This window comes from Piliocolobus tephrosceles, chromosome 9 (assembly GCF_002776525.5).
Source record: "Piliocolobus tephrosceles isolate RC106 chromosome 9, ASM277652v3, whole genome shotgun sequence".
Classification (NCBI taxonomy): Eukaryota; Metazoa; Chordata; class Mammalia; order Primates; family Cercopithecidae; genus Piliocolobus; species Piliocolobus tephrosceles.
The window spans coordinates 74026637-74052853 of record NC_045442.1 but is presented as its reverse complement, the minus strand read 5'-3'; the positions used below and the strand labels follow the sequence as shown (position 1 = coordinate 74052853).

General features: G+C 42.5%; 1 pseudogene; it reads right to left on the bottom strand.

Moving 5' to 3' along the window:
• Positions 1–6348: 6348 nt before the first annotated feature.
• LOC111537766 lies at positions 6349–10245 on the bottom strand (annotated as a pseudogene).
• Positions 10246–26217: the final 15972 nt, after the last annotated feature.

Sequence of the window (26217 nt, the reverse complement as noted above, 5' to 3'; positions counted from 1 at the left end):
CTGTATCCCATGTGAATGCTCACCTAGAGTAATTACAGCGGCAGAAGATTTTAATAATCAAGTGGGCAAGATTATCTGTCCTCTGGATCAGCTAGCCTCTTTCCTCAGCTACCTAAAGTGTTCATGCTCAAAGTGGCCAAGGCAAAAGTGATGTGGACTATCCACTTACTAAAGTCTAATGCCTACCACCACTGCTGAGTGGCCAACCTTTGAACAGCAGAGACCAACTGAGCCCTCAATGGCACCTTCCCTGGAAGAACCAGCCAGTCTTTGCTTTTTCTGCCTGCAATACTCCTGCCAGAACTATTATCCATATATGAAAATAATGCCTTGTTCACCATGGTAGTATGACAGTCTGGCTTGCTTCTGATCAAGAAATTCATTTTACAGTAAATAAAGTACAGCAGTGGGTTCATGCTCATGGAAATCCTGGGTCTACCTTACTGTCTTGATTACTATAGCTTTATAGAAAGCCTTAAAATCAGATAGTGTGAGTCTTCTTTGTTCTTTTTAACATTGTTCTGGCTATTGTAGATTCTTTGTATTTTCATATAGCTTTTAGAATAAGCTTGTGAATTTCTACCAAAAAAAAAAAAAAAAAAAAAAAAACCAAAAAACCCTGTTGAAATTCGAATGGGATTGCATTGAATCTGTAGATCAATTTGGAGAAAATTGGTGTCTTAACAATTCTGAGTCTTTCAATCCATGAACATGGCATATCCCTCTATTTATTTAAGTCTTCTTTATTTTATTTCAGCAATATTTTACAGGATTTTATTTTGTTTTTTGTGTTAAAAATTTTTAAATAGAGATGGGGGTCTTTCTATGTTGGCCAGGCTGGACTCAAACTCTGCTCAAGCAATCCTTCTGCATCAGGCTTCCAAGTAGCTGGGACTATAGGCTCATATCACCATGCCTGGCTTACAGCTTTTTGTATATGGGTCTTTTGTTCACATTTTGTTAAATACAGTCCTAATTATTTTAATGTTTGCGAGGCTATTGTGTAAATGGTATATTTCACATTTTCATTTCCCAATAGTTTATTGTCAATATGTAAAAATACAATTGATTTTTTATATTGACTTTGTAATTTATGATTTTTACAAGTTTTCTTATTTTAGTAGTTTTGTGTATTTCTTAGGATTTTTACACACAAATATAATTGTGTCCTCTGCAAAAATAGTTTTACTTCCACTTTCCAATCTGTTTGTTTCTCCTTCCCTTTCTTTCATTAGTTTTTTCTTTTCCTTTCTTCTTTCTTTCTTCCTCGCTCTCTTTTTTCTTCCTTTCTTATTAAATCTTTTTATTTCCATAGGTTATTGGGGAACAGGTGGTGTTTGGTTACATGAGTAAGTTCTTTAGTGGTGATCTGTGAGATTTTGTTGCACCCATCACCCAAGCAGTATTCACTGTACCCAATTTGTGGTCTTTTATCCCTTACCTCCTTCCCACCCTTTCCTGTTGAGTCCCCAAAGTACATTGTATCTTTCTTATGTTTTTGCATCCTCATAGCTTAACTTCCACATATGAGTGAGAACATATATATTTGGTTTTCCATTCCTGAGTTACTTCACTTAGAATAACAGTCTCCTGTCTCATCCAGGTCACTGTGAATGCCATTAATTCTTTCCTTTTTATGGCCAAGTAGTATTCCATTGTATATATATACCATGGTTTCTTTATCCACTCATTGATTGATGGGCATTTGGGTTGGTTCCATGTTTTTACAATTGCAAATTGTGCTGTTATATCTGATTGGTCGGGTGTGAGCGACCTGCAAGGCTGCTTCAAACACCCTTTGGCGTGACCTGAAGACAAAGGCATGCCCACAATGGAGTGTTGTCTCAAATGTGAACTCACTCCCTCAGGGCAGGCACACCCAGGAAGTGCTAAGACACTTAAACGTTCTAGTGTTTTTGAGACCCACAATGTATATCAAGGATATATACGACGAGGTGAAGGAAGGTACGTTGAAAGAGAATATATTGCAACAGCCTAGACAGTACTGTTAACTCTATTATACTGCAAACTTTTTGCAACAAAAATGTCTTTTTTATTCCAATGTGGACAGGGATTTTCCTCATGGACCGTCTGTGGCTATTTCTCATATATTTTGTACATGTACAGGTATCTTTTTCATATAATGACTTCTTTTCCTCTGGGTAGACAGACAGTAGTGGGATTGCTGAATTAAATGGTAGTTCTACTTTTAGCTCTTTAAGGAATCTTCACAGTGTCTTCCATAGTGGTTGTACTAGTTTACATTCCCACCTGCCTCAAAGGTCTCTGAAATGTCTTGGAGGCTTTTTCCCCATTGCCTTGGATATTGGCACTTGTCTCCCTTTTGGTTATGTAAGTATCTCTAGCAAGTGGTTGCTCCATAGAGACTGGTTAAATACTTGTTACCAAAAGAAAATATCTCTAGTAAGTGGTTGCTCCATAGCCTGCTTGGATTCTTCCCTTGAAAAAGCTTTTCCTTTCTTTGGCACATGGCTAGGCTGAAAAATTTCCAAACTGTTATGCTCTGCTTCCTCTTTAAATATAAGTTCCAACTTTGAGTCATTCCTTTGCTACCACATCTGAGCATATGTTGTTAGAGGCAGCCATGCCACCTCTTAAACACTTTGGTGCTCAGAAATTTCTTCTGCCAGATAACGTAGATTATCACTTTGAAATTCGAACTTCCATAGATCCCTAGGGCATGGACACAATACTGCTAAGTTCTTTGCTAAGGCATAACAAAGGTGACATTTGTTCCATTTCCTAATAAGTTTGTCATTTCCATCTGAGGTATCAGCCTGGACTTCACTGTTCATATCACTATCATCATTTTGGTTACAATATTTAACCAGTCTCTAAAAAGTTCCAAATTTTCTCTCATCTTTCTCTCTTACTCTAAGCTCTCCAAACTTTTCCAACCTCTGCCCATTACCTAGCTCCAAAGCTGCTTCCACATTTCCAGTTATCTTCATAGCAATGTCCCACTCCTTGGTACCAATTTTCTGTATTAAGCCATTCTTGTATTTCTATAAAAATACCTGAGACTGGTGAATTTATAAAGAAAAGCAGTTTAATTGGCTCATAGTTCTTCAGACTATACAGGAAGCATAGCACTGGCATCTGCTTCTGGGGAGGTCTCAGGAAGCTTACAATCATGGTGAAAGGTGAAGCTGGAGCAGGTGTCTCACATGGTGGGAGTAGAAGCAAGAGAGAGTAGGGGAGGTGCCACACACTTTAAACAACTAGATTTTGCAGGGAAAGCACCAAGCTACGAGGGATCCACCTCCATGACCCAGACACCTCCCACCAGGCCTGACTTCCAACACTGGGGATTTTATTTCAACATGAGATTGGGGTGGGGACAAACTGCATCAACCTCTGATGTAAAAATCCAATAATCAAGCAGCAATATTTTAAGTGCAGCACAGAATCTTTCATGTCATTATTTACAAGACCTGAATCTCTTTACATAAGAACAAAATTGAATACAGATGACTTAGCCATTAAGTCCATTTAAAAAATCTGTCCTTTTACATGGTGACAGATTTTACTTTTTGTTATCTTTCTCCTTCTCTTTATCTTTTGCTCTTCCTTGACTTCCTTTTCTTATGTCTGTGTTTTTTGGCTTTTTATCAATTCCCCTGCAGTACCTGCATGTATGGGTTTTTTTTTTTTTTCTTAATGTTTCTTGTGCTTTTTCTTTTTCTGCGTTTTCTTCTTCTTTCTGCTATTCTAACTTTCTGTGGAACTGGCCCTACTACTGTGGCCTCAGGTTTGGCTCCCAGAAGGGCTCTGACTTCTGCTTAGACTCTGGCTCCTCCTATGCCTACCTCTCCAACTGGTGCTGTGTCCAGGCTTTCTTTTGCTTTCTCCATTATCTTTCAGGACCTTAGAAGTATTTCCTGGTTTCCTCATCTTTTGCAGATACATGACTTCCACTGTCACTTTCATTATAATCTGGCTCAAAAGCAGCTTCATCAGTGTCTCCAGTTAAGTCAGGGGACAGTCGAGAGGAGTGACTTAACTGGGGTTTAGGGTTGGTAGCATTCTTCTCAACTTGCCCAGTAATTTGCTCTTTCTCAATCTGTGTGTCTGGTGGATTAAGAGTATCAAGTAACTTATTGCCACTTGACTCTTTGTTGTTCTTTGCTTGTAATATATGTGTGTCATGATCTTTACAAAGACTTCTACCTATAAATTTTGCCTCTTACCTTGAGTGTTTAGTATCATAAGTGGCTTTGTGATCATGAGGTTTTTTGGTCTCCTGAGTGACTACAATTACTTTTTTTGGAATCTCCTCTGCCATTTTTAAGAAACTCTCTTTCCTCCATCAGCTTAATTTTCTGTTCAGATGCAGAAGCTATAGTTTGTTGTCTTTTTAAATTTTTTAAAAAATTTTTTCATGTTTTGTACATACTTTTTATTTGTTGAATAAATGACTATTTGTCAATATGTACATAACCATGTAGAGCGAGCATTAGATTTATAGAGCAAAATATTTGGGTTCTAATATGCAAAGCCACTTACCAGCTATGAGGGCTTCAGCAAAGAACTGAATCTGAACTCAGCTTCCTCAACTGTAAAACCAGGTTATTTGGACCTATGTGGTCTACCACATAGGCTTATTGCAGGGTTCAAATGCAGAAACATATGCAGGTGCTATGTATACAACTTAGAGCAATACAAACATAACAAGTAACAGCAATGGAATTTCAAGCTGAAATTCACACCCTCGGATCGTACTGATGTACTGATGGAGTCAACGAGAAAGCGAGAAAGCGACACAATAGCTGATTACTAAAGAGAAGGAATATGCCATTTTTCTGAGTGGGAAGAATTCTGCAACAATGAATCACTTCCCAAACTTCACAAAGATGTCAGAGACCCACCGTCAATAACTCTCTCACAGAAGCACAAGGGCCAAATGTCCCGTGTTTATTTACATATGAAATGTGTTCCATACAGTTATGATGGATGGAGTGCATAACACCTGACAGCAGCAAGGCCTCTCAAGGAACCTAACGTCGACTACAGTATATCATCCAAGTGTCTATATATACAGAAAAGAATTCCTTTTCTTGAAAGAAAAAGTACAAAACATGTTCAGGGATAAATACAAAATATAAAATGCAAAAGAAAACACAAAACAAAACCAAAAAATAGACCTCTCTCAGATAACTATAAACGGAAGGGACAGAAGAGTACCTCTGCTGCAGTTCAATAAAGCAGATGTTAAATGTACTTCTTGAAATGGCTGAACTAAACCCGGGCGGCCCAGTGCTTAAGGTAACGGCCAATTGCAATACACAGGCGGCTGCACTGATAAGTCGGTGGTTGAACTTGTGCATCCCGGCTCTAAGTAACAGAACGTTTGGCAGTAGCACCCAGAACAGGAAACACCAACTCTTTTGACAGCAAAGGGTTAAGTCAACTGATTTTTTTCTGTCAAGAGCCAGAGAAATACTTGATATTCTTAGTTGTGTTTCTGTAATAGTTAACAAATTACATGACAAAAACCTGACTACATAAATCTATTGGTCTAACTACATATTTGTAACTTTTATAGTAGTCCAGCCCTTTCATTACTTTCCCTCCTTGTGCTTTTAAAGCCAGCCTTGCAGATCTGCCCAGAAAACCAGTACCATTTTTTTCTTTAGAATAGCCTTCCCTATTCCTCAAAATGGAATTGGGGAAATCAGCATTTCTTATTAGATTCCTGGCTTCAGTTTTTTATCCATGCTGGGAAAGGAGCGACCTGCAAGGCTGCTTTAAACACCCTTTGGCGTGACCTGAAGACAAAGGCACGCCCACAATGGAGTGTTGTCTCAAATGTGAACTCACTCCCTCAGGGCAGGCACACCCAGGAAGTGCTAAGACACTTAAACGTTCCTAGTGTTTTCGAGACCCACAATTACTTACAATTTATGTAGTGAATTCTAAAAATTAAAAACACTAAAAAGGCCATTATTTTAGCAACATACAAAATGGTTTATTTGAATTTAGGAATGGCCCCTGTCACTAAGGACTTTGTTTTAAAGAAACAGTACAAAAAGAAAAATTCTAACCCAAAACAACTCAAATTGTTTTCCACTAAATACTGATACAAACATGTAACAAAGAATATAAAAAGTTATTCATTTAAATATATACAAACTATTTTAAACTCAAATACTGTTTTAATACTTATCAAGGATATATACGACGAGGTGAAGGAAGGTACGTTGAAAGAGAATATATTGCAACAGCCTAGACAGTACTGTTAACTCTATTATACTGCAAACTTTTTGCAACAAAAATGTCTTTTTTATTCCAATGTGGACAGGGATTTTCCTCATGGACCGTCTGTGGCTATTTCTCAGCTGAGCTCATCCTTTTGGATTTGATGAAGGCCATGCCGTGTGTCCGCATGTGAGTATTTAAGGCAGCTTCAGTTTCAAAAGTTTTTGCGCATACTCTGCACTTTCTGTCTTACGTGGCACCATCAGGGGATTCATCCTCGTGGCTGGGTTTGTTCTCCTGTTGGTTATCTTCCCCAGCCCTGTTTTGCTTGGAAACTGGCTGAGATTCCTTTAACTTGTGTAGGATGAAGAGGTGCTGGACTGAGAGACATGAGACGTGTAGCAGACGCCACACTCCAGGCGCTGGTAGGAAGAACCATCCGATTTGTGCTGAGGGATGTGTTCGTGGAACTGCAGCAGGTTTTTGGTGGTGAAGCCACACACAGCACACTTGTGAACCTTAAAAACACTGATTTTCAGCATTTTCAGTGGTTGAGTGATTGCTCCTCGGGGAGGCCTGAACTCCGGAACTGGTTCTTCCAACTTCCGCTCGGGACTGGGGACCTTGGTGTCTTCTTTTATTTCTGTTTCCTCCTTATTGGTGTTGTCTGTCATTTCTTTCAGGTCAGGGTCCTTGATGCCGTGCATCAGCTGGACGTGCTTCTCCAGCATCAGTCATTTGGTAAAGGTACGTCTGGAGTCTGGGCAGTGCGAGCAGGCGTACACTTTCCCGATGCCTTTATGCTTGATCCGGTTGTGCCGGCACAGGCTGTGGGACGAGCCGAAAGACTTGTCACACTGGCAGCAGGGGTGTTTCTTCATTTGCTTCCCATGCTCCTTCCTCACATGGGCTATGTACACATCTCTCTGCATGAACAGGCAGTCACACTCCCAACACATCCACCCAGGACTGGCCACTTTCCTGGTTTCCATTGATTTTTTCACAGGAGATGGAGATTTCTTTTCCAATTTCTCTTTCCCATTCATGGATTTGCTGTCCTCTTTGTTCTGCTCTGCTGAATTTTGAGTTGCAGGCTTAATGCTCAAAGTCAAGTTATTACCCAAGTTTGGAGGCCCTTCAATACTTTTCCATGCCTAGACTTGATATGGTCCATCATAAGTTGCTTCTCTGCATATAAAAGAGAACAGTCTGGACACTTGAAAACAGACACCTTCTGGTTTTCAATGTGTTGGTCAAAGTGCCGATACAGCAAGGTTTGCTGGGTGAACACAGTGTCGCACATGAAACACTTTTGTATGATTTTTGGTTCTCCTATCTTGATGCCAGGATGCTGTGTGTAGGCGTGGGAATGTGTGCTTGGGGCAGACTTAAACGCCATTGGACAAATAGGACACCTGTAGAAGACTTCACAGTGAGAACCTTGAATGTGAGACTTCAGAGCAGCCACATCAGAGTACACAACACTGCAATGCACACATCGAAAACCAACTCTCCTCGTGTGGTGCAGACAGTTCTTGGTGACGTGGGTCTGGAAGTCCACTGACCTGCAGATGGCCCTGCACTCAGGCAGATGTAGGGAGATTTGTGCTGATGGATTCTTTGGTATGATGCATAACTGCACTGGTTAGGAAGCAGCATCTGGCAGACAGTGCAAGTCTTTTGTCCACTCATATCTGCAGCCTGCTGGAAATGTGTAGCCAGTGACGTCTCATCCAGGAAGACTTCATTACACTCCAAACCTTTTAGACTATGTCTACACAGTTTGGAGGGGTCTTCATCTAGGGGCATGGCTGGGGTGATGGGAGTGCTTGAAGGAGCCGATACGGCTGTCCCAGTTATTGCAGACTGAATTTTTGTGACAATGTGTGTGCTGGCTCCCACAGGGCTCTGAAGAATGGAAGTTGAAGTGGAAGTATTGCTTGATGGAGAAACTATCATTTGACCTGCTGGGACTGGCTTTAAAATTAAGTGGGAGCATTGCATTACCACCCTTTCTCCTTATGCCCACGGGCATGGGAAAGGAGGCTGCATTTGTTGTAAAAAAACGAGGTTCTTTGTACAATGGTTGCACGTTACTTTGATGCGCATGCTCCATCTGTCGCAGTGCTGGGTCAGACTCTTTTCAAGTGCAAAGGAGTCCCCACACTCCAAGCACTTGTATCCACACGTTGGTAACATGATCCCTGCATTGGCGGGAGGACTGAGGTTTGGGATGTAAACAGGGACTGGTTTGACACTGCTCAGCACCTTGTTGAAAGCTTCTACCACAGAACTCTGCAAAGACAACACTACCTGGACTCAAGACACCTTTTTGGGGGGTTGCGAGGCTGCTGCATTGATTATCGCCTGCTTTATTTGTTGCTGAGGTTTGGTTAGCACTTGGCGGAGTTCAGAGGTGGCCTGGGCATCCTGAGGCAAAAGGTTAAGGTTGGCAAGGTGCACAGTCTTTGGCACAAGTTTGGCGTTGGCTAGGCTGGATGCCGGCACCATGGCAGTTTGCTGCTGGATGGCGTTGGCGGCTTTAATGATGGTGCTGCTGGCGCTCTGGACAGAGGCAGCAGATATGACTGTGGCTTTCACCGTGGTGGTGTTAGTGAGCTTCAAATTAATGACTTGGGATCCTGTTGTCTTCACAGCAGACACTGGGAGGAAAGCAGTGGCCACAGGCTTGATTGTGACCTGTTTGGGGGTGAGCTCTGCAGGGGAAACTGCATTGGTCATGACTGCGGACTGGAGAGGTGCCCTGTGGGGAGAGGAAAGGACGGCGGCTGATGCTAGAGATGACAGAAGGGATGTCACAGAGGCCATCACGGACGCCGTTTGCTCGGAAGATTTCTTCCCAGAGTCAAGATCCATTTCTGGCAATACCCTAATCACTGTTCTCTTGATTTCCCCAGAAGACGTCTTAATGGTTTTTATGAGGACTTGGGGGATTGCTGGTGTGGACTCTGTGGGAGAGGACGGGGATCCCTTGCTGCTGTTCTCACTTGAGATGCTTCTGGGACTATCCGTTTGCTTTAGGGATGGGTTTTTGGTCCTGTGGATGAGATTCTGGGATTCAGGAGACTTGTCGGCAGATCTCGGACTGTTGTTTACTTCTTTTGGTAACAGGGAGGATTCTCTCGAATTGGCCTCTGGTTCTTTGCAGGAGTCTGAAGCCGCCTTTTTAATGCTGAGAACCCTGATGGCAGCAATGCAGGATTAGAGATTGCAGGGCAACTTTGTCCTTGATGGTGCAATGCCGGGGAGGCCGGTGTCATTCTTCTAGGAGCTCGGCTTCCCATCCAGGACTCTGTTTTCCAGCACCTTGTCAAAGTTTTCCTACAATGTGTCCTCTGCTTTTCTGACTTTAAAAGGTTCATAAACACTCAGGTTTATAGAATTGGCTTCTGCTTCTCTCTTAACAACTTTGTTTTTCTCCATATTGCCTGACGTAGAGAGTCCACTTTTGCTGGAGTTTTCTCATCTGAGTGCCTTCAGCTTATTGTAGTCCTGCTGGGGAGCCGATCCCGTCAACACGTTTGATCTGAAGCTTGATTGCACGTCCTCCTTGTCAGGGGGGTCATCCACCTGGATCTTCTCATTGTCATCAAACTCTTCAGCACTGGAGATCGGACTAAACTGGCTGAATGTCGAGTCTTTCAGAGTCACCTCAGAGGCAGGCATGTCTCCTTTCAAGGACTTCGCTCCATCTTTACTGTAACTGTCAAGGGAGGACACTGTGAGAAACCCATTATGTCGGCCATCGCCGGTGGGGTTGTGACCGTCTTTCTGTCTGCCCTCAGAGGAGCCGACGTTCCCAACATTCTTGACCATAACGCTGACACCCATGTCGGAAGATGATGGTGCGTGGGAGTCATCCTCTCCGTGAGCATTCTGCTTCATGTGGCTTTTGTGGTCATCGTGTCCAGACTCAATAGCTGCTTTAGGATCAACTGTATCTGTGATGTCAAATGCTGCCATGAGGTCATCAAAGTCTGGGGTCTTCATATCCCCCATGGTCATGAATTTGAGCAGATGTTCTTGCGAACCTTGACGTTTTGGAAAGACTTTAGACCAATGTTCAGTTACTGTCACACAGGTGCATTCTCAGCAAATAGGAAAGGGTTAAAAACAGCCCCAGTCAACAGGCCTTTTGGCTTTCATAGTAGTCAGAAGCATCCCCAACACCCTTTAGTAGCTTCTAAAAGAAAAAGCACAAAACAGGACATACCCACTTCCTGGGGTTGGCCTTCGTGGAGGTCAAGTCCGGGCGTCTGGGTGGCCGTGCAGATGACCTTTGCTCAGCGCTGTGTGGCTGGTGGCTGCTGCTGCTGTCATCGGAGAGGTGGCGGCATTTCCATGTTATAGGCGTGTCATCTGGGTTCCTGCTGCCGGGGTCTGTGTGTGCGTGTGTGGTGGAGCGGTCTGGCTGCCCCTGCCACCACTGGGCCAGCCCGGGCGGGCCCCACACCTCCCTGGGCACCGCGTTCTAGGCCACGCGGCGGGGGCAGCGGCAGGCCTCCTAGGCTGGGGCCTACCACTGGGGGTGTGGGCCCAGGTGGTGGCCTGTTGTTTTTAATAGATATCCCTTATTAGGTTGAAAAATCTTAGTTTTCTAATACTTTAATGAGAGGTTTTGTTGTTGTTTTGCGATAGGGTTTCCCTCTGTCACCCAGCTGGAGTGCAGTAATGCAATCTTGGCTCACTGCAACCTCCATCTCCTGCTTTCAAGTGATCCTCCTGTTACCGTGGGTCCTTGCTCCCAGAGCTCCCAAGATGGTGGTGGGCCACTTCCAAGATGGCGGCAGGCCTTGCGTTCTCTGACCTGGGGTTCTTGGCCTCACTGATTCCAAGGAATGGAATCTTGGGCCATGCGGAGAGTGTTATAGCTCTATTAGAAGCCGTGGGTCACGGAAGAGAATCGTGCAACCCAGTGACTAGTGTTCAGCTCCATTAGGAGGAACCCAGGCACTTAGCCATGCAGGAACAATGGCAAGCCTTTAGCCGGATTGGGAGTGGCAATGGGCACCTTGCTGGATCAGGAGCACAGCGGACACCCTGCTGGAACCAGAGGGATGGAAGTGTGGGGGGGAGGGGGGTCTGCGACTGTGGCCAACAGCAGGGGTGGACCCGAGCAAAAGCTCAGCTGGAGCCATAACAAACACGGACCAGAAGAGTGCAGTTGCAAGATATAGTAGAGTGAAAACAGAGCTCTCATACAAAGGGAGGGGACCCAAAGAGGGTAGCCATTGCTTGCTCCAGTGCCTGGGTTTATATCCCGACCATTGTCCCTCCCACTGTGCTCTCAGGCAACAGATGATTGGCTATTTCTTTACCTCCTGTTTTTGCCTAATTAGCATTTTAGTGAGCTGTCTTTACTATCTGATTGGTCGGGTGTGAGCTAAGTTGCAAGCCCCCTGTTTAAAGGTGGAAGCGGTCACCTTCCCAGCTAGGCTTAGGGATTCTTTGTCGGCCTAGGAAATCCAGCTAGTCCTGTCTCTCACTCCCACTTCAGCCTCCCAAGTAGCTGGGACTACAGGCATGTGCCACCACATCCAGCTAATTTTTTTATTTTTTATAGAGATGGGGTTTCACTATGTTACCCAGGTTGGTCTTAAATTTCTGGGCTCAAGTGATCCTCCCACCTTGGCCTCCCAAAGTGCTGGGATTACAGGTGTGAGCCACCACACCTGATGAGAGGTTTTTTTTTTGTTTTGTTTTGTTTTTTTGTTTTTTTTTTAATGTCATAAACGCCTGTTTCTGTTAACTTTTTTCACATCTCTCAAGATTATGATTTTTCTCTTTTATCCTATTAATGTCGCGAATTACACTAATTTTTCAAATATTAGACCAACTCTGCATTCTGGAATAAATGCCTCTCCCCCAGCCCCCCACGAAGTCACATGTATTATCCTTTTTCTGTATTACTATATTTGATTTGCTAATATTTTGTTAAGGATTTATATTAATAAGAAATACTGTTAGCCTGTAGTTTTCTTATAATGACTTTGTTTTTCTTATCAGGATAATACTGGCATCATAAAATGATATGGCAAATATTCTCTCCATCTCTTGTTCTGAAAGTGTTAGTGTGATATTGGTGTTATTTTCTCCTTAAATATTTTATAAACTTCACCAGTGAAGTGATCTGTGTCGGTGTATTCTTTGTGAAAAAACATTTTAAAACTGTGATGATTTCTTTCATAGATATAGTATAACTTAGATTATCTCTTCTGTCATTTTTGTAATTTGCTTCTTTGAAAAAAGGGGTAATTTCATTATATCCATAAATGTATTTGCATATGTTTGTTTACATTATTCCTTTTTTTATTTTAATGTTCGTAGGACTTGTAGTTATGTCTCCTTTTAAACTTCTGATATTGGTAATTTTTGTTTTTTCTTGAGCAGTCTAAAGGTTTATCGATTGTATTATACTTTTAAAAGATATAGCTTTTGCTTTAATTGGGTTATCTCTACTGTTATCCATTTTCTATTTCATTATTCTTATTCTCACCTTGATTTTATTCTTTTCTTCTGTTTATTTTCAGCTTAATCTATCCTTTCTAGTCCTTAATGAGGATGCTTACTGATTGCTTTTAGACCTTCCTTCTAAGCACCACTTCACCTGTTCTACAAATGCCTTTTTGTTCCCCTTTTGCAGTCCTAATTGTTCTATTTGTCCCTGGAGGACACTGGGAATTTCAAGTGTTCTGCAACTGAAGCTACTTCCATTAGACTCTTCATCAGGTTTTAAAAAGTGTTTGTGACCAGAAAATTTCAGACTATTTGACACTAATTAAGTATAGATTTTTAGGTTCAATTTCTTACATAATCTATCAATTGTACACTTCTATGTAATAAGGCCTAGAGCAGTTGACTGAACATTGTGGGGGAAGAAGATGTGTGCTTCATCTTTTTAATTCTTTCTCTCCCACTTCAGGAGAATCGTTGCTGCATAAGGCCTCTCAGGTCAGTGCCATTTCCCTCCTATTTTTCTTTATGTGAAATAGCATAAATTCTGGCCATGCCCAAGTTTGTTGGTGAGCAGAAAGTTAAACTCTCCCTTCAGACTCAGTAAGTTTGTTAGAAAAACTGATATCTGGGCCAGGCCCGGTGGCTCACGCCTGTAATCCCAGCACTTTGGAAAGCCAAGGCGGGCGGATCATGAGGTCAGGAGATGGAGACCGTCCTGGCTAACGCGGTGAAACCCCGTCTCTACTGAAAATGCAAAAAATTAGCCGGGCGTGGTGGCGGGCTCCTGTAGACCCAGCTACTCCGAAGGCTGAGGCAGGAGAATGGCATAAACCCGGGAGGCGGAGCTTGCAGTGAACCGAGATGGCGCCACTGCACTCCAGCCTGGGTGACAGAGCGAGACTCCGTCTCAAAAAAAAAAAAAAAAAAGAAAGAAAGAAAGAAAAACTGGTATCTGGATTTTGTTCTAGTCTAGCATAGATTAAGAAGTAGAAATATGTTGAAATGAGGATAAAGAGCATTTTAAATGATAACAGAGATCCAATATGATGAAATAGGAGTAAATTCTTTTTTGTTTCATTTTCCTCCAATTTCATTTTAAAACAGGTGATTTTTTAAAAGAAGATGGTTTTGTTCCAGTAAGCATTTGATGCATTAGCCTTCCTCGGCTTTCCCAGCAGGGATATAGACCTAGCTAAATGACCTGGTAGTGTTTTCTCTGAGTCAAGTTAGCATTAAATGTGGTCTCTGGATATGGGAAGAGATGGATAATCTAACAGTCTACAGATGTCAGAAACTTTATTCTCACCTTTTCTCTCCATATTTTAAATTTATATGTCTTTTTGAAAAACATTTAAACTGCCACCTCTAATTAGGATATAGAAAGTTCCAAGAGATCATTGCTCTCACTGAAATAATGTGAGTAAGCTGGACAAGTTAGAGAAGCATAGTTGTTAAAAACCCAAGCTGAGGATAAAGAAGTGAAAAAAAACTAAATTCCAGAGTGCAAAGAGCCCTTGCTAGGAACGTGAGACCCGAGGCTGCTTTCCTCATAGGGGTATGGTGGATGGAAGATTGAACCCACTATAGATGGGAATTTTTGCAGATGCAAGGAGAAACTAGCTGAACTTTTAACAAATTTGCATGAGCTGGCAAAATGTATTAAAATCCCCCAAAGTCCCCTTCTTCACTGAGAACCTGGCAGCAGCAAGAACAGGGAAGGAAAATTAAGAGAGACTTGCTCAGGGCACACCTGCCCACTAATTCTTTCTAAATGTGTACATAATTAAATAGAGAAGACATGTTTATAAAAAACAGGAAGGGCTAGGTGCAGTGGTTCATGCCTGTGATCCCAGCAATTTCGGAGGTTGAGGTGGGTGGGTCACCTGAGGTCAGGAGTTCAAGACCAGCCTGGCCAACATGGTGAAACCCCGTCTCTACTAAAAACACAAAAATTAGCTGGGCGTGGTGTTGCACACCTGTAATCCCAGCTACTTGGGAGGCTGAGGCACAAGAATTGCTTGAACCCAGGAGGCGAAGGTTGCAGTAAGCTGAGATCGCACCATTGCACTCCAGCCTGGGCAACAGAGTGAGATTCTGTCTCAAAAAAAAAAAAAAAAAAAAAAAAAAAAAAAGCAGGAGATGTAATGAATAATCAAGAGAAAACAAAAACAGAATGAAGAATGACCCAGATGTTGAAATCAGCAGACAAAAACTTTAAAATAAGTATTACAACTCTGTTAACATGTTCACTGGAAAAGCCAAGCAAAAGGAAAATGTGTGAACAGATTGTGAATTTCGGCAGGAAATCTGAAACTCTATGAAAGAATAAAATGGAAATTCTAGCACTGAAATGAAAAATTCATTTGAAGGACTTATCAGCAGATTGAAAAGAGCACAAGAAAAGATATGTAAACTTGAAGACAGGTTAATTAAATTAACAGACACATAAAGAGAAAACTTAAAACTCAAGCAGTATAAATACAAAGAAAACCATACCAAAGCACATACTGGTCAAATTGCTGAAAACCAATACTAAAGAGAATATCTTAAGTGCTATCAGAGAAAAAGGGCAAATACATTTAAGAAGGTAACAGTAAGAAAGAATGATGGCTGAATTCTTATTAAAAACGCAGAAGACAATGTAATGGTTTCTTTAAAATGCTGAAAGAATTTTAAAAGGCATTCAAAATACATACTTCAAAAATAAAGGCAAAATAAAGACATTTGTAGACAGGGAAAAGTTGAGGAACTTAGTCCAGTAAGTAGACTTGCACTACATAAGTCTGCAAGTTATAAAAATTTTAGGTTAAAAGGAAATGATACCTGATGATATGGTTTGCATCTACGTCCCCACCCAAATCTCATGTTGTATTGTAATCCCTATTCTTGGAGGTGAGGCCGCCTGGTGGGAGGCGATTGGGGGCCGATTCATCATAAATAGTTTAGCAACATTCCCCTTAATGCTGTTCTTGTGATTATGAGTGAGTTCTCGTGTGATCTGGTTGTTTGGAAGTGTGTAGCACTTCCTCCCTTGGTTCTCTCTCTTGCTCCTGCTCCCTCCTTATAAGACACCGAGCTCTGACTTTGCCTTCCACCATAAGTATAAGCTCCCTGAGGCCTCTCCAGAAACAGAAGCTGCCATGCTTCCTGTACAGCCTGCAGAACCATGAACCAATTAAACCTCTTTTCTTATAAATTACTCAGTCTCAGGTATGTCTTTATAGCAATGGAAGAATGGCCTGATACACCAGATTAATCCTGGATCTGTAGGAAAGAAGAGTGTTGGAAAGGGTAAATATGTAGAAATGTGTGTATGTGTATTTGTGTAGATGCATGTGGATGCTCACATACATCAAGACACTATTATTATTTGCTTAATATGTATGTCTTTATATATTATATAAATATGTGTATATTATGTATGTGTTTAATACATATTAATATGTAATTAATATATTAACATGTATGTATTAAACAAATAATGTCTTGATGGATGTGAGTATGTACATGCAGGCACATACATACATATATACACACATATACATACATATATATATTCATATATAAGTAATATATATGTATACACACACACACATATCACTTTCTTGGCTCCAAGCTGAAGAATGAATACTGGTATACTGGTGGTGAACTCGCTCAGATTTTATCTGTTGAATATATCTTTAGTTTGTATTTATTATCAGTAAGTTTTTTTTCCTGGGTAAAGGAAATTGTAAATTTCTATGTTAACAGGTGGGTGTATTAGGCCATTCTGGCACTGCTATGAAGAAATACCTGAGACTGAGTAATTTATAAGGAAAGAAGTGCAGTTGCCTCACTGTTCCGCAGTCTGTATAGGAAGCATAGAGGCATCTGCTTCTGGGGAGGTCTCAGGAAGGTTTTACTCATGGTAGAAGGTGAAGCAGCAGCAGGCACTTCATATGGTGAACGCAGTCGCAAGAGATGGGGAGTGAGCAGAGGTGCCACACACTATTTTTTTTTTTTTTTTTAGACAGAGTTTTGCACTTTTTGCCCAGGCTGGAGTGCAATGGCGTGATCTCGGCTCACTGCAACCTCTGCCTCCCGGGTTCAAGTGATTCTCCTGCCTCAGCCTCCTGAGTAGCTGGGATTAGAGGTGTGCACCACCATGCCTGGCTAATTTTGTATTTTCAGTAGAGACAGGGTTTCACCATGTTGGCCAGGCTGGTCTCAAACTCCTGACCTCAGGTGATCTGCCCACTTTGGTCTCCCAAAATGTTGGGATTACAGGCGTGAGCCACTGTGCCTGGCCAGGTGCCACACACTTTTAAATGACCAGATTTTGTGAGAATTCATTATCATGAAGACAGCACCAAGCCATGAGGGAAACACCCCCATAATCCAAGCATCCTCCACCAGCCCTGCCTCCAGTACTGGGGATCATAATCCAACATGATTTGGGAAGGGACAAATATCCAAACTATATCATTTCACCCCAACCCCTCCTAAACTCATGTCCTTTTCACATTGCAAAATGTAATCATGCCTTCCCAACAGTCCCCCAAAGTCTTAACTTATTCCAGCACTAACTCAAAAGTCCAAAGTCTCATTTGAAACAAAGAAATCCCTTCCACCTATGATCCTGTAAAATAAAAAACAAGTTACTTACTTCCAAAGTACAATGGAGGTATAGGCATTGGATAAACATTTCCATTCCAAAGGGAGAAACTGGCCAAAAGAAAAGGTCTACAGGCTCCCTGCATGTTTTAAACCCAGCAGGGCAGTCATTCAGTCCTTTTTTTTTTATACTTTAAGTTCTAGGGTACATGTGCACAACGTGCAGGTTTGTTACATATGTATACATGTGCCATATTGGTGTGCTGCACCCATTAACTCGTCATTTACATTAGGTACATCTCCTAATGCTATCCTTCCCCCCTCCCCCCTCCCCACAATAGGCCCCAGTGTGTGATGTTCCCCTTCCTGTGTCCCAGTGATCTAATTGTTCAATTCCCACCTATGAGTGAGAACATGCGGTGTTTGGTTTTCTGTTCTTGTGATAGTTTGCTAAGAATGATGGTTTCCAGCTGCATCCATGTCCCTACAAAGGACACAAACTCATCCTTTTTTATGGCTGCATAGTAGTCCATGGTGTATATGTATCACATTTTTTTAATGTCTGTCACTGATGGGCATCTTGGTTGATTCCAAGTCTTTGCTATTGTGAATAGTGCTGCAATAAACATACGTGTGCATGTGTCTTTATAGCAGCATGATTTATAATCCTTTGGGTATATACCCAGTAATGGGATGGCTGGATCAAATGGTGTTTCTAGTTCTAGATCCTTGAGGAATCACCACACTGTTTTCCACAATGGCTGAACTAGTTTACAGTCCCACCAACAGTGTGAAAGTGTTCCTATTTCTCCACATCCTCTCCAGCACCTGCTGTTTCCTGATTTTTTAATGATTGCCATTCTAACTGGTGTGAGATGGTATCTCATTGTGGTTTTGATTTGAATCTTAAAGCTCCAAAATAACCTTTTTTTGACTCTATGTCCTACAACAAGGGGACAATGGTGCAAGGGGTGGGCTCCCTAGGCCTTGGGCAGCTCCACCCCTGTGGCTTTGCAGGGTACATCCCCTGTGACTGCTCTCACAGTTGAGTGTTTGTGACTTTTCCAGGAGCAGGGTACAAGCTGCCAGTGGATCTGCCATTCTGGGGTCTGGAGAAAGGTGGTCTCCTTCTCACAGCTCCACTAGGCAGTGGCCCAGTGGGGACTCTGTGTGTGGGCTCTAACCTCACATTTCCCCTTGGTACTTTCCTAGTAGAGGGTTTCTATAAGGAAAACCTGTCCCTGAATCAGGTTTTTGCATGGGCTCCTGGGCATTCTCATACAGCCTCTGAAATCTAGGCAGAGACTGCCTAGCATTCTTCACTCTTGCATTCTGCACATCTACAGGTTTAACATCACATGAAAGCCACGAAGGCTTATGGCTTGCATTCTCCAAAGTGGCAACCTGAGCTGTATCTGGGCCCTTTTGAGCCAGAGTTGGAGCTGGAGTAGCTGGGATGTGGGGAGCAGTGTCCTGAAGCTGTGCAGGGCCACCGGGCCCTGGGCCTGGCCCATGAAACCATTCTTTCCTTCTAAGCCTCTGGACCTGGGATGGGAGGGACAGGCACAAAGGCTATCTTCAAATGTCTTCATGGCCTTTTCCTCATGTCTTAGATAAAGGTACTTGGCTCCATCTAGTTATACAAATATCTTATACAAGTGGTTATTCCACAGCCTACTTGAATTCCTCTCCCAAAAAAGCTTTTTCTTTCTCTGTCACATGGTCCAGCTGCAAATTTTCCAAATGTTTAAGTTCTGCTTCTTGTTTATACATAAATTCCAACTTTCAGTCATTTCTTTGCTCCTGCATCTGAATGTGGACTGTTAGAAGCAGTCAGGCCACATCTTGAACACTGCTGCTTAGAAATTTCTTCTGCCAGATACTGTAAATCATCACTTCAAATTTCCACAGATCTCTAGTGCAAGAGCAGAATGCAGCCAAGATCTTTGCTAAAGTATAACAAGGGTGACCTTTGCTCCAGTTCCCAATAAGTTTCTGATTTCCATCCGAGACCTCATCAGCCTGGATTTCGCTGTCCATATCACTATCAGCATTTTGGTTACAACTATTTAACCAGTCTCTATGAAGTTCCAAACTTCCCCTCATCTGCCTTTCTTCTTCTGAGCTCTCCAAACTCTTCAAACCTCTGCTTATTACCCAATTGCAAAGCTGCTATCACATTTCTAGGTATCTTTATAGCAATGCCCCATGCTAGGTACTAATTTTCTATATTAGACTGTTTTTGCACTTATAAAGAAATTCCTGAGACTAGGTATTTATAAGAAAAGAGGTTTAATTGGTTCACAATTCTTCAGGCTGTACAGAAAGCATAGTGCTGGCATCTGCTTCTCGGGAGGCCTCAGGGAGCTTTTACTGATGGTGGAAGGTGAAGCAGGAGCAGGCACTTCACATGGTAAAATCAGGAGCAAGAGAGAGAGAGAGATGGGGGGAAGTGACACACACTTTTAAATGAGCAGATCTTGTGAGAACTCACTATAATGAAGACAATGCCAAGCCATGAGGGACCTGCCTCCATGACCCAAACACCTCCCACCAGGCCCCACCTCCATCATTGGAGATCACAATTCAATATGAGATCTGGGTGGGACAAATATCCAAACAATATCAACAGTTATTTTCTGTTGGGAAAAGCTGAGTGTTGGGAGAAGCTGAGGCAGGGCTTGCATGTATGACATAATGTAAAAAAGTCTTGGAACATGTCCGGGGTCCAGGGTCTAAAACCCCTTGTGGTCTTTGGAACACCAAGTTCTGTGCTAAAGGGTGGGAGGCTACTCTGACACACCATAATCTAAGCCCAGGGCATAAAATCCCTCGTGGCTTGAATAGAATCCAGGGCTCGTGGCTCTGGAATGTGTCTAGACTTGCTGGCTCCTTGCTCCTTGCTCTCCCAGGATCGATTGTATCTTGAGTTAAAAGAACCTGCTCTCCATTATCTCAAGTAGCAGAGCAAATGCTAAACCATCACAACTGTAAATCATGTGCTTAATGCAACGTGCCATTTTGACCTCCACATTCTCACTAGCCCTGATTCTTTGTTGGATTACCAATAAATAGTGTGGGCTTCCGGAGCTCAGGGCCTTCGCAGTCTCCATACACTAGCGATGGCCCCTGGTCCCAGCTTTTTCTCTCTCAAACTGTCTTTTTCTCAATCCTTTCACTCTGCTGGACTTTGTCACCCCCACGACCTGGTGTTGGGTCTCATCACCCCAACAATTTTCTCTCAGTGCATTGACATGGTCAGTCTACTGTCTTCTAGCTTCCATTGTTTCTTTTGAGAATTTAGCTGTTACTCTAACTGCTGCCTCTCTAAAGACATCTTTTAAGGTTTCTCTTTGTCTTTGGTTTTTTGCAGTTTCACTATAATGTATCTACATGTTGATTTATTTTAAAAATTTTCTGCCTTGAGATTTATTCTGCTTCTTAAACACATGGTTTGATGTCTTTAATTAGTGTGGTTTTTTTTCTGAGATGGGGTCTTGCACTGTTGCCCAGGCTGGAGGGCAATGGTATGATCTTGGCTCACTACAACCTCCGCCTCCCAGGTTCAAGCAATTGTCCTGCTTCAGCCTCCCAAATAGCTGGGGTTACAGGCACGTGCCATCATGCCCAGTTCATTTTTGTACTTTTAGTAGAGATGGGGTGTCCCCATATTGGCCAGGCTGGTCTCGAACTCCTGACCTCATGATCCACCCGCCTCAACCTCCCAAAGTGCTGGAATTACAGGCATGAACCACTGTGCCTGGCCTTTTATTAGTTTTGGACAATCTTTAGTAATGATTTATTCACATTTGCCTCTGTTCCCATTATTTTTTCTTTAGGGATACCAATAAAACATATGTGTTAGACTGTCTTACCATATCCTCTGCATCTCGATCTGTCAAGAAGCAATTATTTTCATGTCTCTTCACAATTAGGACTTTCTGAGCAAATGCTATTGATATTTGAGTTAAAGAAAGTTAGAGCGTGTTAGGACTAAAGCCATCTGCTCCCATTCAAAGGGCAATAAGATTTATCTTCTTCTAACTCCCACCCACCCAACTTCAGGCCAAATGCTTGCATTCTGTAGTAGAGACATTCCCATTTTTCTTTCTGAGACTATTAATTTACATTTCAAAGGGGAATAAAACCTGGAACCATGGAGCCAGTTGCTTCCATTCTGAAGGATTGTAAATGACTGGAGAGCAAAGGTGTTTCTCTCTGAAAGAGAGGATTGTAGCTGGGAATGGTGTAGTCTATATGAATTACGTTCTTAATTTAAACTGTTAGATTCATAATTTCAGAATTTCTCTTCTATACTGCAAAAACTCCTCTGCATAGGCAGGCTCATCAAACTATGCACTTTAAATAGGTGGATTTTATTGTATGTAAACCATACCTCAATAAAGCTGTTAAAAAGATAAAATCAGAAAAACAGTCATTGAATTTTTAATTTTCGTAATGTATTTTTCAATTCTAAAAAATCTATTTGGTTTTGTGAAAGGAATATAAATCTTGGGGCCCCCAAATCACTAAGTTAAAGGCAAAAGTCAAGCTGGGAACTGCTTAGAGTCAACCTGCCTCCCATTCTACCCAAAGTCACCCCTCTGCTCACTGAGATAAATGTATATATGATTGCCTCCTTTGGAGAGACTAATCAGAAACTCAGTGCAACCGTTTGTCTCTTATTTACCTATAACCTGGAAATCTTGCTCTGCTTGGAGTCTTCCCATCTTCGCTTTGAGTTGTCCCATCTTTCCAATGCAAACCTGTGTTCATCTTGCATATGATGTCTCATGTCTCCCTAGAATGTATAAAGCCAAACTGGGCTCTGACCACCTTGGGCACATGTTGTTAGGACCTCCTGAGGGTGTGTCACAGGCACATGTCCTTAATCTTGGCAAAATAAACTTTCTAAATTAATTGAGACCCATCTGAGATGGTCAGGGTTCACCGTTTCCTTACACATCTGCTATGTCACTTTTTATGATTTCTAGTTTTCTGCCAAAATGGTTTAAATAAACTTTTATCTCCTTGAAAATAGTAGACCTATTTATTTTAAGGTATCCACTGATGATTCCATTATTTGCAGTTCCTGTGGGTGGATTTGTTGTTTCTGTTCATTCTCATCCATAGCATTTTTAAATTTTTTTTTTTTTTCAGATGAAGTTTCACTCTGTCACCCAGGCTGGAGTGCAGTGGCACGATCTCAAGTGATTCTCCTGCCTCAGCTTTCTGAGTAGCTGGAATTATAGGGGCCCCCCACCATGCCTGGCTAATTTTTGTATTTTAGTAGAGATGGGGTTTCACCGTGTTGGCCAGGCTGGTCTCAAATTCCTGACCTTGTGATCCACCTGCCTCAGCCTCCCAAAGTGAGCCACGGCACCCAGCCCCATCCATAGCATTTTATATTCACGTGTACTTGGTTATCCTTGACTCTGTGTTAGACATTGTGCTTGGAAAACATAATTTAAGGCCTATGCTGTGCCCTTGTCTTCTAAAAATAGTTTTTTATTCCTTTTGCCAGGTGACTGGGACCACTACCGACACAGAATTGCCTTAATTCAAGTTCAGGCCTTTTGTTTTCTCCACCACTCAGATTTTTGAACCACATTTTCATCTATGCAAGGACTGGTTTGTTTTTTGTTGTTCTTACTTCAAGTGTGCAGCATTTTGGGGTCACATCCCAAAGCCAGATCATATATTGGGTCTGACACTTGGTGGGCCCTGGATGCCAACTTTTTTCCCATAGTGCCTTGAGGCCACCAAAGCCCAGAAGCACAGCTAAACTTGGAACAATAGAGGCCCAGTTGTTCTACTAACCTCTCTAGATTCTGGGCCTCTTTTGGAACTTGGCCAGATAATTTTTCACTATCTTCCAAGTTCTGTGATGCTTGTAAGGCCAAGGAGGGAGGATCGCTTGAGCCTAGGAGTTCAAGACCAGCCTTGGCAACATGGGGAAACCCTGTTTCCACTAAAAATACAAAAAATTAGTCGGGTGTGCTGGTGCGTGCCTATAATCTCAGCTACTTGGGAGACTGAGGCAGGAGAATTGCTTGAACCTGGGATGTGGAAGTTGCAGTGGGCAGAGATTGCACCGCTGCACTTCACCCTGGGCAACTGAGCGAGACTCCATCTCAAAAAAAAAAAAAAAAAAAAAAAGGGAAATGAAGTCTTAGAGCCTCTGCTTGGGAGCTTGAACAGGAACCGGAACCAGAACCAGCAAGAACATCCCATCAACAGACCACCAGAGCCAACCTTGCAGGATATGCCTTCAATAGCGACACCGTATGGCAGCATCCAGCAATGGCAGCATAGGGCTGGAGTTGTTCTTTGTCCATCTGGTGCCAGGGAACAGGACTGAAGAAGCAGAATTCCTGGACAATACAGGGGAGGAGGGAGGGCCCAGGACTTCCTTTGCATCACAGTAGGCGAGTGCTCAGGCAATTATGAGAGAAGGCGAGCTCACATCTTTGCTTTGCCACAGGCTGAGGAGTTGGCAAGTCATGGCATCTCTTTCTGCCTCCATTTCTTTATTTGCAGAATGGTGACAATAATAGAAACTATCTCCTAAGGTGGTTGTGAGGATCAAATGAATTAGTGCATGTTGAATAGTGCCTGGTACATATTAGGTGCCCGGTAAAGGTTGGAGGTTGCTGCTGTTGTTATCATTATTATTAGAAAAGATGAAAAGGGATGAGACAATGTTGGCACCCAAGTTAGCTTATGCCATAAGATGCAGAAGTAGATATCATAATTCTCACTTTACAAATGATGAGACTGAGTTTCAGAAAATGCAAATAATTTACTCAAAAGCAAACAGACCTGATCACACCAAATCTTTCCCAGAAACTGAATTTATTGCTGGTAGAGATCATATCTGCACTGAAACTCTGGTCTTCCCATCTGACTTGTGTTTCCCAGAAGTTTGAACTTAACCTAAAAACCAGATCTCCACGATGCTTCAGTCAGGATGAGAGTCAGATGCAAAGTTTTATGGCAAATGAATCTGAAGTCCAAGTGACTCACACAGAGGGGGAAAAAACCTCATTTTTATTACCTCTGATTTCTTTTTCATGAATCCACTTTCTCTTCCCATCTTCAGTGCTTCTGCCTGAGTTTAACCCTCATCTCCTGCCTGGACTACTACTTCTTCTTCTTCTTCTTCTTCTTCTTCTTCTCCTTCTCCTTCTCCTTCTTTTCTTTTCTTTTCTTTTCTTTTCTTTTCTTCTTCTTCTTCTTCTTCTTCTTCTTCTTCTTCTTCTTCTTCTTCTTCTTCTTCTTCTTCTTCTTCTTCTTCTTCTTCTTCTTCTTCTCCTTCTTCTCCTTCCTCTCCTTCCTCTCCTTCCTCTCCTTCCTCTCCTTCCTCTCCTTCCTCTCCTTCCTCTCCTTCTTCCTCCTTCTTCCTCCTTCTTCCTCCTTCTTCCTCCTTCTTCCTCCTTCTTCCTCCTTCTTCCTCCTTCTTCCTCCTTCTTTCTCCTTCTTCTTCTTCTTCTTCTTCTCCTCCTCCTTCTCCTCCTTCTCCTCCTTCTCCTTTCTTCCTCTTCCTCCTCCTCTTCCTCTTCCTCCTCTTCCTCCTCCTCCTCTTCTTCCTCCTCTTCTTCCTCCTCTTCCTCCTCCTCTTCTTCTTCTTCTTCTTCTTTTATTATTATTATTTTGAGATGGAGTTTCACTCTTGTTGCCCAGGAGTTTCGCTCTTGTTGCCCAGGCTGGAGTACAGTGGAAAAATCTTGGCTCACTCCGCCTCCCAGGTTCAAATGATTGTCCCCACTTCAGCCTCCAGAGCAGCTGAGATTACAGGCACCTGCCACCATGCCCGGCTAGTTTTTTGTATTTTTAGTAGAGACGGGTTTCACCATGTTGGCCAGGCTGGTCTCGAACTCCTGACCTTGGCCTCCCAAGGTGCTGGGATTACAGGCATGAACCACCATGCCTAGCCCCATCATCGTCTACTTAGTTTTCTTTCTCCTAGCACTGTTGCCTTCTAGCCTGCCCTCCATGCATGTAGAAGGGTGGGGTGGTTTTCCTAACTAAAATATCCTCCTACCTAGATCCTTTCAGAGACCCCCCCGTCTCCTGTAACACTGCACAGCCTCCTTAGTTGGGTTCAATCTGACCCCGTCTCCCTGCTGAACTTCTTTTCCTGTTGCTATCCCAAGAGCTGGATTCTCTTTCTTTTTGTTCCTGATGCATTTGGGCACACTCCTGCAGTAGCACTCACCATGTTTTATTGCAACTATCGTTTGCACCGAATCTTCCCAGGAGACTGAATTCATTGCCAATAGAGATCATATCTGCTCCCCTGGTGTCCCCTTAGTCACTAACATGGTGCAAACTAGAAAGTGTTGATGAATGGGGCAGATTATCCTTAGGGCTCATTTAGGATACAGAGGTGGCCACTCGAGTTTAGGATCAAATGCAGCTCTTCCTTATATTATGGGGAAGTAAAAAAAAAAATAGGAATGAAAAATAAATGACCATTACATGCTATATCAATGTGTCAATTTTATGTATGCTAAGAAACCTCAAATAATGCAGTTTGGCTATACACCAGAGCTCTGTAATCAACAGGTGAAAGAAAAGATATTATCATGGCCAGAATTTACAGAGGTACTTTCTTGTGATATCAGAGAAAAACAGCTCAAATTGGAAAGCTGAGGCAGGTCCCAAATGGCAGGTTAGAAGACCAGAGTACTAGAGTAGTCTGCAGATTTATGGGGGCATACTGGGAGCATTAGCAGCAACTCCTTATTCTTCTGGCTGTTGGTGGGACAACAGAGAAGTCAGGCATTCCTAACTGAGCTACTTGGATCCAATCCTAACTTAGCTGTGCTACTAGCTGTGTGACCTTGGACAAGCTCCTCAGCCTCTCTGTGTCAAAGTTGACTCATATGTAAAATGGGGTAGTCATAGCACACCCAGCATTACTGT